This window comes from Heterocephalus glaber, unplaced genomic scaffold (assembly GCF_053883595.1).
Source record: "Heterocephalus glaber isolate CG9 unplaced genomic scaffold, H.glaber_assembly_v1.0 deba00001442, whole genome shotgun sequence".
Classification (NCBI taxonomy): Eukaryota; Metazoa; Chordata; class Mammalia; order Rodentia; family Bathyergidae; genus Heterocephalus; species Heterocephalus glaber.
Genome location: NW_028258296.1, coordinates 5,470,414 through 5,479,500, shown reverse-complemented (window position 1 = coordinate 5,479,500; position 9,087 = coordinate 5,470,414).

The window sequence follows — 9,087 nt, the reverse complement described above, 5'->3', positions numbered from 1 at the left end:
TCACAAACTCGTATTTATTCATCCCATGCCCGCTCCCTGTGGGCGATGCAGGAAGGAAAACTCCCTGGGCCTCAGAGAATCAGATTGGAATTATTTAAGGCAACGTTCCAGCTCCTCCGAGACCAGGCCGCCTTCGTCTGCACTCCCTCCGATCGCCAGCCGCACGTCCGCCCCCACACGCACCTGTTGCCGCGTGGCCTGTGCCCCGCCCTGCTGCGGACACTGTGGGCCCCCGACCCCCAGACTGTCCCCCTGGCCGCCGCTCACCCCGGAATACTCTCTACCCAACGACCCGCTTGTCACTCCCCTCAGATCCCTGCCCACGCGTTTTCTTAGCAAAGTGGGTTTTCCACCTCTGTGAATTCATGGCTCCCACGCGCACGGCTCTCTGCTCAGTCACCCGTTTAGTGTTTCTGTTAGCTGCTTTTCCGCCATCTCAAGTTTTCCCAGGGGTGAGGGAAGGTGACGGATTGTGGGTCAGGGCGAGTGCACAGCTCAGTGTGCTGGGGGGGCGGGGCGGTGGCTGGTGTCACTGGACGAGAGACCCGAGGGGTACTCGCATCCCTGGCTCCTCCTGCTTCCTGGCTGCCGTGGGATAAGCAGCTGTCCTTGCCAGGCCCTTCCACCACGCTGTGCCTGCCTTGGAATGGCCCAACCATGGGCTGGAACCATGACTCAGGCAAACCCAGCCTTCTTGAAGGTGAGGGCGTCTGGTGTTTCATCCCAGCAGCGGGAAAGTGGCTAGAATGTGTGCACATACACAAACATTTCTACTTGCTTATGGTTCCCGTCCCCTTAATAAACTGGAAGCCCCTGAAGGTAGGCTTGCTGCTGTTTCCACTGCTGGACCCCCAGTGCCTGGAATGTTGCCTATGTGCACACAACGAAAAGGCTGTCTCTGCAGCCTGAGCTCCCCACCAACCCCGTGAGCCCCACCTCCAAGCTGTTGCCCCCAGGGCCGTGCCTCCTCCGTGATTCCCACCCTACCCCACGGGACAACTGGCAGGAAAGGACAGGAGGGAGTTTGCTAGAAGGGAAAAGGAAGGAGGAACTTGCCAGAACAAGGTCCCGGCAGGAAGCGACTGTGACAGGGAACTCGGGGAAGGGTGCAATTTCCTCTCGAGGAGGAGGAGGTCGAGCAGCCAGGGTCACTGAGCCTCAGCCTAGACCTGCATCTGGGTGTGGACTGGGCTGCCAGAGCCCCCAGTGCCCGCGCCTCCTCCCACCCAGCCAAGTCTTTGTGACCACCCACCCTGCCCTTGAGTCCAGGCCTCCACAACCTCCCCATTGCCTGTTTAAATAAAACAGGGGCCGGGGCTGGGGATTTTAAACTTTTATTTTTCCCGCAATCAGATAGCAAACACCTTGGAAAGCGCAGAGATCCACGCTTTCCAGATACATTTGGATTCTGACTCTGATACCACATTTCCCTAAATTGAAGCTGATGCCACACAACTTTACTTTACAGACCACTCACGCCTTTGGTTATAAATGGGACCTGATTTCAGGGTTCTGGGATGGGAAAAGACCAGCCCAAGGAATGGAGGAAAAATGGAAAGTGAGTGGCCAGAACCAGGGCCCGGTGCTCTCTGAACTTCTGACTTTTCATTTGTGAAATGAAAACCATGCTTTTTCCACCGTTCGGCCAATACTGACTGAGGGCTTTGGTGTTGGGACTTTTTCTGGCTCCCATTAACTTAAGCAAAAGAGGCTTCGCTGGGGCTGAAGATTTAGCTCAGTGGTTCCACCGCCTGCCTCACAAGCAAAAGGTCCCGACTTCGATCCCTGGTACCAAATAAATAAATAAATAAATAATCTTCAAAAAAAGAGGCTTCGCTGGAAGGGTACTGGGGCTCCTAGAAATAAGCTGGAGAGCAGGTCGGGGGTGCAGAAAGCCAAGGAGCACAGAGCCCTTCGAGAGCCTCACCAGGACCCACTGCTGGGGCACAGATGTGGCCCCGCCCTTCACGGACCCCTGGATGGAGCTGACTGTGCAGGGTCTCGGGCAGCACCCGGCCCGTGACTACCACAGTAAGCGGCCAACACTGTTAATGAATCCACCGCCCTGTCCCATCAGGGCCACACACAGAGAATCTCTGGTGTGACTGGGACACTGTGAGGAAAGTGACCAAAGGGGAAGGGGTGCTCTATGGCCAAAGAAAAATCAATTCCACGCATCCTGAACAGGCGCCACGCTTCCCGCCCCAAAGCAGTCACAGTGCCCAAGCCCAGGGCAGGGAGAGAGGAAGGAGGCAGACCCGAGCGACTGTAAGTCAGGAGACACTGCTCCCTGAAGGCAATGTCCACATCCAGTCCACATCCTACTCGCAGTCAGCTGCTCTGGACCCAGCAGGTCACGCTCTCCAAGAAACACTCTCAGCCTCCGGAACCGAGTCCTCATATTTCCTCCTCCTTCACGGCCGCCCCCTCTTCGCAGGGCCTTTATCTTGCCAACTCTTCAGTGCTAAAGGCCCAGGGCTCAGTCTTCAGACTTCTGCTCCACCACACACGGTGAGTCTAGCCAGGCTGGAGGTTTTAGAAACATCTGTACCCTAAGACTGCCGCCCTAGTTCCCCAACCCGAGCCCCTGCCCTGGCTCTCTCCAGTCGCTCAGCCAAGCCTGCCCGACCTTTCAGGACACGCAGCTCCTCGCCAGCCTTCCCGGCTCTCTCTCCACAGCTGAGGACTGGCGCACCGTGGGCTGCACGTCGTCTCCAGTCTGCGCTGTGGCTCCGGCCCCGGCGACCCGCTTCCTCTGCAGTCCTCCCTCCCGGGTGTCTTCACCAGGTGCGACCGAAAATACAGGAAATACGTCCCGAGGGCCGGCCAAGGAAGCAACTCGGAAAACGGCGCTGCGTCCCGGTCCCCCGGAGTCACCGCATCGGGCTGCCCCGGCGCCAGGGTGCCAGGGAGAGGAAGCGTGAGGATCGGCGCAGCAGCCGAGGCGGCCGGACAGCGCCGCTAAGCCCGCTGGGAGAGGGCTCCGGGGCCGCGCGGAGGCGGGCGGAAGGACTGGGGCTCCACGGCGACGTCTGAAACTCTAAGTTCAACTCCGTGTTTTAGATCGCTCCTCGAATACGCCGTAGTCAGCACCAAACACAGCGCTCGGCCCCATCCCGCCTGTTGGCCAGGGACGCGCCCGCGACGGAGAGCAGGAAAGCACCGCGGCGCCCGGACTTCCGGCTTCCCGACTTCCGGTCCGGCTGGCGCCCCCCCCCCCGCGCCCCGCCGCGCACGCGCAGACGTGCACGTGGCCGGGGCTCGGACGTGCACTTCCGGCCACGTGACAGCCCGGCCCGGCGCGGGGAGCAGGCGCTGCTTCCAGCTCCAGGCTCAGGAGGAGAGGCTGCCCCCTGCTGGGCACCTGGACACCGTGAAAGGAAACACTCAGAGCCCGGGGAAGGGGCACTCTGCCCCCGCAGGTGCACCCGGGCTGCAGATTCGCATCTGTCCCCAAACAGCACGACTGCCGTCCACACACACAGCCCAGCCCACTTTCCCTGCCCCAGGACCTTTACACACGCTGCTCTCCTGAGCTGGGTGGCTCTACTGTGCTTAAGTAGCACTCCCTTGGTTTTCAGGCACATCTTGGAAATCCTCTGTGGATTTTAAATGTAAATTACGTCTCCAGCAGTTTTTTCTTTTAATTTTTCTTGGCACCTGTTTGCAGTACATGATTATATCCACCGTGGGGAGCTGGTCTATGGACAGAGCACATCTTCATTCTTTTCACTTCCCCTTCTCTCCCTCCAGCCCCCTCCCTCCAGCATTATTTTTATGACACTTTGATTTCTATTTTCTTCTTTCAGAGTATATTCCTTTTTGCATTTGTTTTAAATACATTTGTGCATTTCTTGGATAAAGTTTTCCAGGTGCTCCCTCGTTTCAAGACTAAGCTCCATGAAGGAGGCAGCCAGAACTGCTGGGTCTGCCTGTGTACCCCTCGTGCCTAGCACGGAGAACTGCACATAGGGTATTTGTTTCAGGTAGAAGGAAAGCCTTCAATTATCACTACTACTACTAATGTTAATACTAGCCTGTATTAGTTCATCGTGCAGCTAATTAAAATGCTGTTCTCATTTCCCGAAAGAGGATATGTGGATGGCGAATAAGGCCCTGAAGGGATTTCCAGCATGATTAGCTGTTAGGGAGATGCAAATTTAAAACGCAGTGGCTTATCACTGCCCTTCTATCAGAATGGCTAAAAAAACCCTAGTGGTGACAACTAAACGCTGGATGGATGGGAGAAACTGCGTCACCCCACACTGCCAGGGAGGGGTCACAGTGGTAAAGCCACTCCGGAAAACAGCTCTCAGTTTCTCAAAACTTCAACTCACAACTGCCAAAGCCAGAGAAATGAAAACTGGTGCTCATACCAAAACCTGTACACAACCGGGTGTGGCAGTGCATACCTGTAATCCCTGCCACTCAGAAGGCTGAGGTAGGAGGATTCCACTTCTAGGACAGCCTGGGCAACGAACCCTGACACAAAATAAAAGGGGCTGAGGCTGTAGCCCAGTGCTGGAGCACTCGCCTAGCATGCAAGAGGCCTTGAGTTCAGGCCCCAATAAAAACAAAACAATGTACACAAATGGTTGCTTATAGCAGCTCAGTGATATCCACCAGAAAATGCCAATGGTCTACATCTCCTTCCATAGGTGAATAGTGAAACACTGGTACCTCCATACCACAGATACTACTGAGAATACAACCGGAACGAACTCCTGAGATGAGCTGAATGGGTCTCGAGAGAATTATGCTGAGCGGGAAAAACCCAAGGCCTAAAAGTGACATAATTGAGGATTCCATCCATATAGCAACTCCTGAAATGACACGGTTACAGAGTGAACAGCTGCTTGCCAGGGCCCAGGACCTGGAGGGTGTGGCTGTGACAGGCCAGCACTAGGGTCCTCGAGAGGAAGGGATGTTCCGCGCTCACAGCGTCCCTCAGCACCCTTCCTGACGCTGCGCAATAGTTCTGCCTAATGGTACCAGCATGGGAAACCGAGGCCAGAGCACAGGACACCTTCCTGAGTTGTTTCTTAAGGCTATATAAGAATAAAATTGTAATCAATAAAATTTCCAGTAGAAAATAAACCGTGCCTCGTCTCCGGGTAGGCAGCTGCAGCTGCGGGACCCTGCGCTGTCTGCGGGTGCACCCCCCCCATGCCCACTGCTGGGGGTTCCCGGATTTGGCGGGGTCTCGCTCACACCTTCTGGGTGCTCTGCCTCACCAAGCGAGTCTAAGTTATTCCCGCGTCCTGCAGAGATCAGTTGCATTTGTGTGAGGAGGAGGGTTTGACAGTGTCTTTTCTCTTACCTGAGTGTGTCCGGCACTCCACGCCTCCCCTCTTGCTAGGACAGTGCCATCTCCCAAGTGGGCAGTGGCAGCAACCACACCCTCCGTGGACCCTGGCATAGTGGCCTCACCTGGGTCGCAGGGTGAGTGTGGGTGAATACACACTGGGTCTGCATGGACGACGCCCCCACGAACTCTTCCGGCTCTCTGTGGGGATGATCCACCAGGGATCTCAGCCAGCCGGCTCTGCAAGGTGCGGGTCCCCAGAGCCAGGGACGCTTCCTTGGGTGCAAGGAAGAAACAGAAGCTTCGCCTTCATCCATCGACCACAGCTGCGAAATAAACACAGGCTGACTTCAGACTCATCGGCACCCAAGGAGAATATCCTTTACATTTTATTATTTTTGTGGTCTTTCCAAACTGCATGTCTTGGTCTCAATCACTCCTCCCAAGCTAGACCGATTCTTGCTTTGTGTCTAACCAAAGGTCAACAGAAGTATCCTACAAACTACGATTGTATGACCCAGGCACAGCAGTGCACACCTGCAATTCCAGCACTTGAGAGGCTGAGGCAGGAGGGTCGCCATGAGTTTGAAGCCAGCATAGACTACACAGCAAGGCTCTGTCTTGAAAAAACCAAAAAAACGAAACAACAACAACAAAAACCCAAACAAACAGGTAAAGAAAAAATTAAGATTGTGTGAACAAACCTCCTAGAGCAATGTTTTCCAAGTTCAAGGTCCTTGGTCCATTAGCAACTCAAGATCCTACCCACTGAGTAGATAAAAGCCAGGATTGATGTAAAAGATGAAATAAAAGAAAAAAATGTCAAAGTGCATCATAAATCATATTTAAAAATTCAATGCATGTATTCCTATGAGTAAAAGTACAAAATGGTCTTGACCTTAGAAAACAGAACCAGCTATAAGCGATGTTTAAAATATTAGCATTTTTATCTCTGCCAAATAGAAGTCTTGAGAAGGGAACCTATTTTTAATTCCCATGTTTTCATGTCAATCCAGGAAAGAGGACTCTTGGCCCAGCTTCAGGGAGACAGAACGTGGCTCTGTGACAGTTGTCCCCAGAGGGGACAGGCAGGTGCTAATCCATGGCTGGAGCCTGAGCCACACGGGCCCCTCGGTGAGGGCCGCCTGCTCTGCCGCCCGTGTCCTCTCCTGCCTCTCCCTTCCTGTCCCCAGGGGACAGGCGCTGGGCACCCGCTGCCACTCCAGGAAGCTTTCTGTCCAGCTTACTGGGCCACAGCCACATGGATGACGCCAGCCAGTCCCGCTCCACCATCCCCCGACCACATCCAGGACCAGAACCTGCTGGGCAGGCGGCAGTTTCCAGACGCAGCCGCCTCCACCCAAGACTGCAGGTTGGAGCCGGCCCTCAGCTGACCCCGCTGGTCTGTCCACTGAGGCTGCTCCTCACCTTCTCCTTGGCATCTGTCCTTCACTGTGCAGCACCCTCAGCAGGGAGCGTGGAGGTTCACAGCCCAAGCTGCACTTCGAACGCTTAAAAAGAAATACATGAGATTCTCTTAATAAATAAACCAGATTCACTAATGCAGTCATCTCTCCAAAGCCGCAATTCTTCTCCAAAGATTTGGCTCACTGCTGAGCAAAATATTTTTTAAATTGCATCTGTATTGAACATGAACAAACTTTTTCTTATCATGATCATCATCATCATCATCATTTCTGTTTTTCTGAGACACAGTCTCACTATGTAGTCCAGGCTGGCCTTGAACTCACGGCAATCCTCCTGCCTCAGCCTCCCAAGGCCTGAGATGAAAGGCATGCACCACCACACCTGGCTCTTGTCATTATTCCTTCAACAGTATAGTGTATCAACCATTTCCTTAGCGTTCATATCAAATTAGTGATCCCGGGCTTATACTGGGGATTTATGAGAGATGATTTAAAGTAGATGGGAAATCCGTGCTAACATTAGGTTCTTGCTAACATTATGCCATTTTATATAAAGGATTTGAGCAACTGCACAGTTTGGTGCCCTCAGGAGCTCCTAGGACTAAGCCTTCACAGGTCCTTAGGGAACAAAGATTCGATTTTATAACTGCACTCATTGGCTTTGAGACTGTAGGAAAGTTTTTCGTCTCCTGGCCTAGCATGGACTAAATAACTTGGTAGACCAGATATCTATACATGGAGAAACCCCCTACCCCATAGGGCTGGTGTGGAGACTTTGTAAAATGTGGATAAGGTTCTTAGAGCTGCACCTTACACACAGCAAGGGCTTAATAAATGTTAACGCCCAGCGGGCCTATCATTCCACTCTGACACGTCCTTTTAAACTCTTTTATAAATTACAGCGTATATATGTAACAGCTAAGAATTTAACAAAACATATTCTCTTGATATTAGAGAAGAGGAAAACATGAAGGTCGATGGAAGTAAAAGAAAAGAGAAGAGGTGATTTGAAGGAGAAGAACGTTAGATAAAACATGCTCTAAGGAGAGAGGGCCAGGGTGGGAGAAGGACCCCTAACGGGCTGAGCAGCGCCTGGCCTGCCTGAGCTCTTATTCTCTACCCTCCCACACCCCGTCCAACTACAGCAAGCGGCGTCCGAAGACAGGCCAGGCGGAGACAGGGACAGGCAGGCCACAGGCGGGGCCAAGCACGTCCCAGCGGCAAGACCTGACCCGGAAGCCGGGAGCTGCTGCGGGACCCAGAGGCCCCGATGCTCAGGGTACCAAGGCAAGGCCGAAAACAGAGGCATTGGGTTAAAACCTCTATGGTGCCATGGAACCTCAGATGCCTGCCATTTCCTGTGGCAGCCCCACTCCTGTGTACACACACACACACACACACACACACACACACACACACTCTGAGCTCCAGAGGGCAGAGGTTTTCATCTGTTGTGATGACTGGCAGGTCCCCAAGCTCCTACAAAGGTACCTGGGACCGAGTACTAACGGGTCTCTTGGTAAACGTTTGCTGAATGAATCACTGAGCACCTGCAGAGCATGGCGTGGGCACAAACCACAGCCGCGTACAGAGCACTGCACTAGAAACAAGGAGAATCAGTGAATCCCCAGACTGAGAACAAAAACCAAAAAGCCACAGTGAGACCCCCAGGCTCCTACAAGACCTGCAGCCACACCTCAGGCCCCCGACAGGAAGTGGCCATCTGATCCCTTTCCGGGTGTTGGACTACTCCTAAAGAAGAGACCCCCAGGACCCAGGGAAGGGGTTTGCGCACCTGACAGCCAACTCTCCACTCTGCTATGAGGCCTGATCGAAATGTTCACATGTTTAAAATGGATTAAGGAAAAGACATTTTGCCATGAGTTCCCCTCAAAATCCCACACTCGCTTTGAGCGCACTCATCCCATCGCCTGGCCGCTTCCTGCAGCAGCTCCGGAGTCCTCTCTCCTGAGGGTCTTTAGCTGCGCTGTCCTGGCTGCCTCAGTGTCTGAACCCATTCAAAACGCTTCCCTCATGATCATTCTGCCTTTGGAAGAGCCGGAAGTCACACAGCGCCAGATCTGGTGAACAAGGCAAATGACCACATGGAATGTTTTTATTCCATAGAAATTCCTGCAAAGGGCTGGGTCAATGGAGTGATCAAAAATACAGTGAATATTTAAAGAAGTTATTGCAGTAAAAGGTGCATTGCCATTAATCCTCTTCAAAATACTCCCCCTCACTTTGTCCACATTTATGCTGTCATTTATGGCAATATGTCTTTTACTGCAATGAGTTTTAGTTTAATTTAAACATTCACCATATGATTTGATCACCCTTTGTAAAGATATCTAT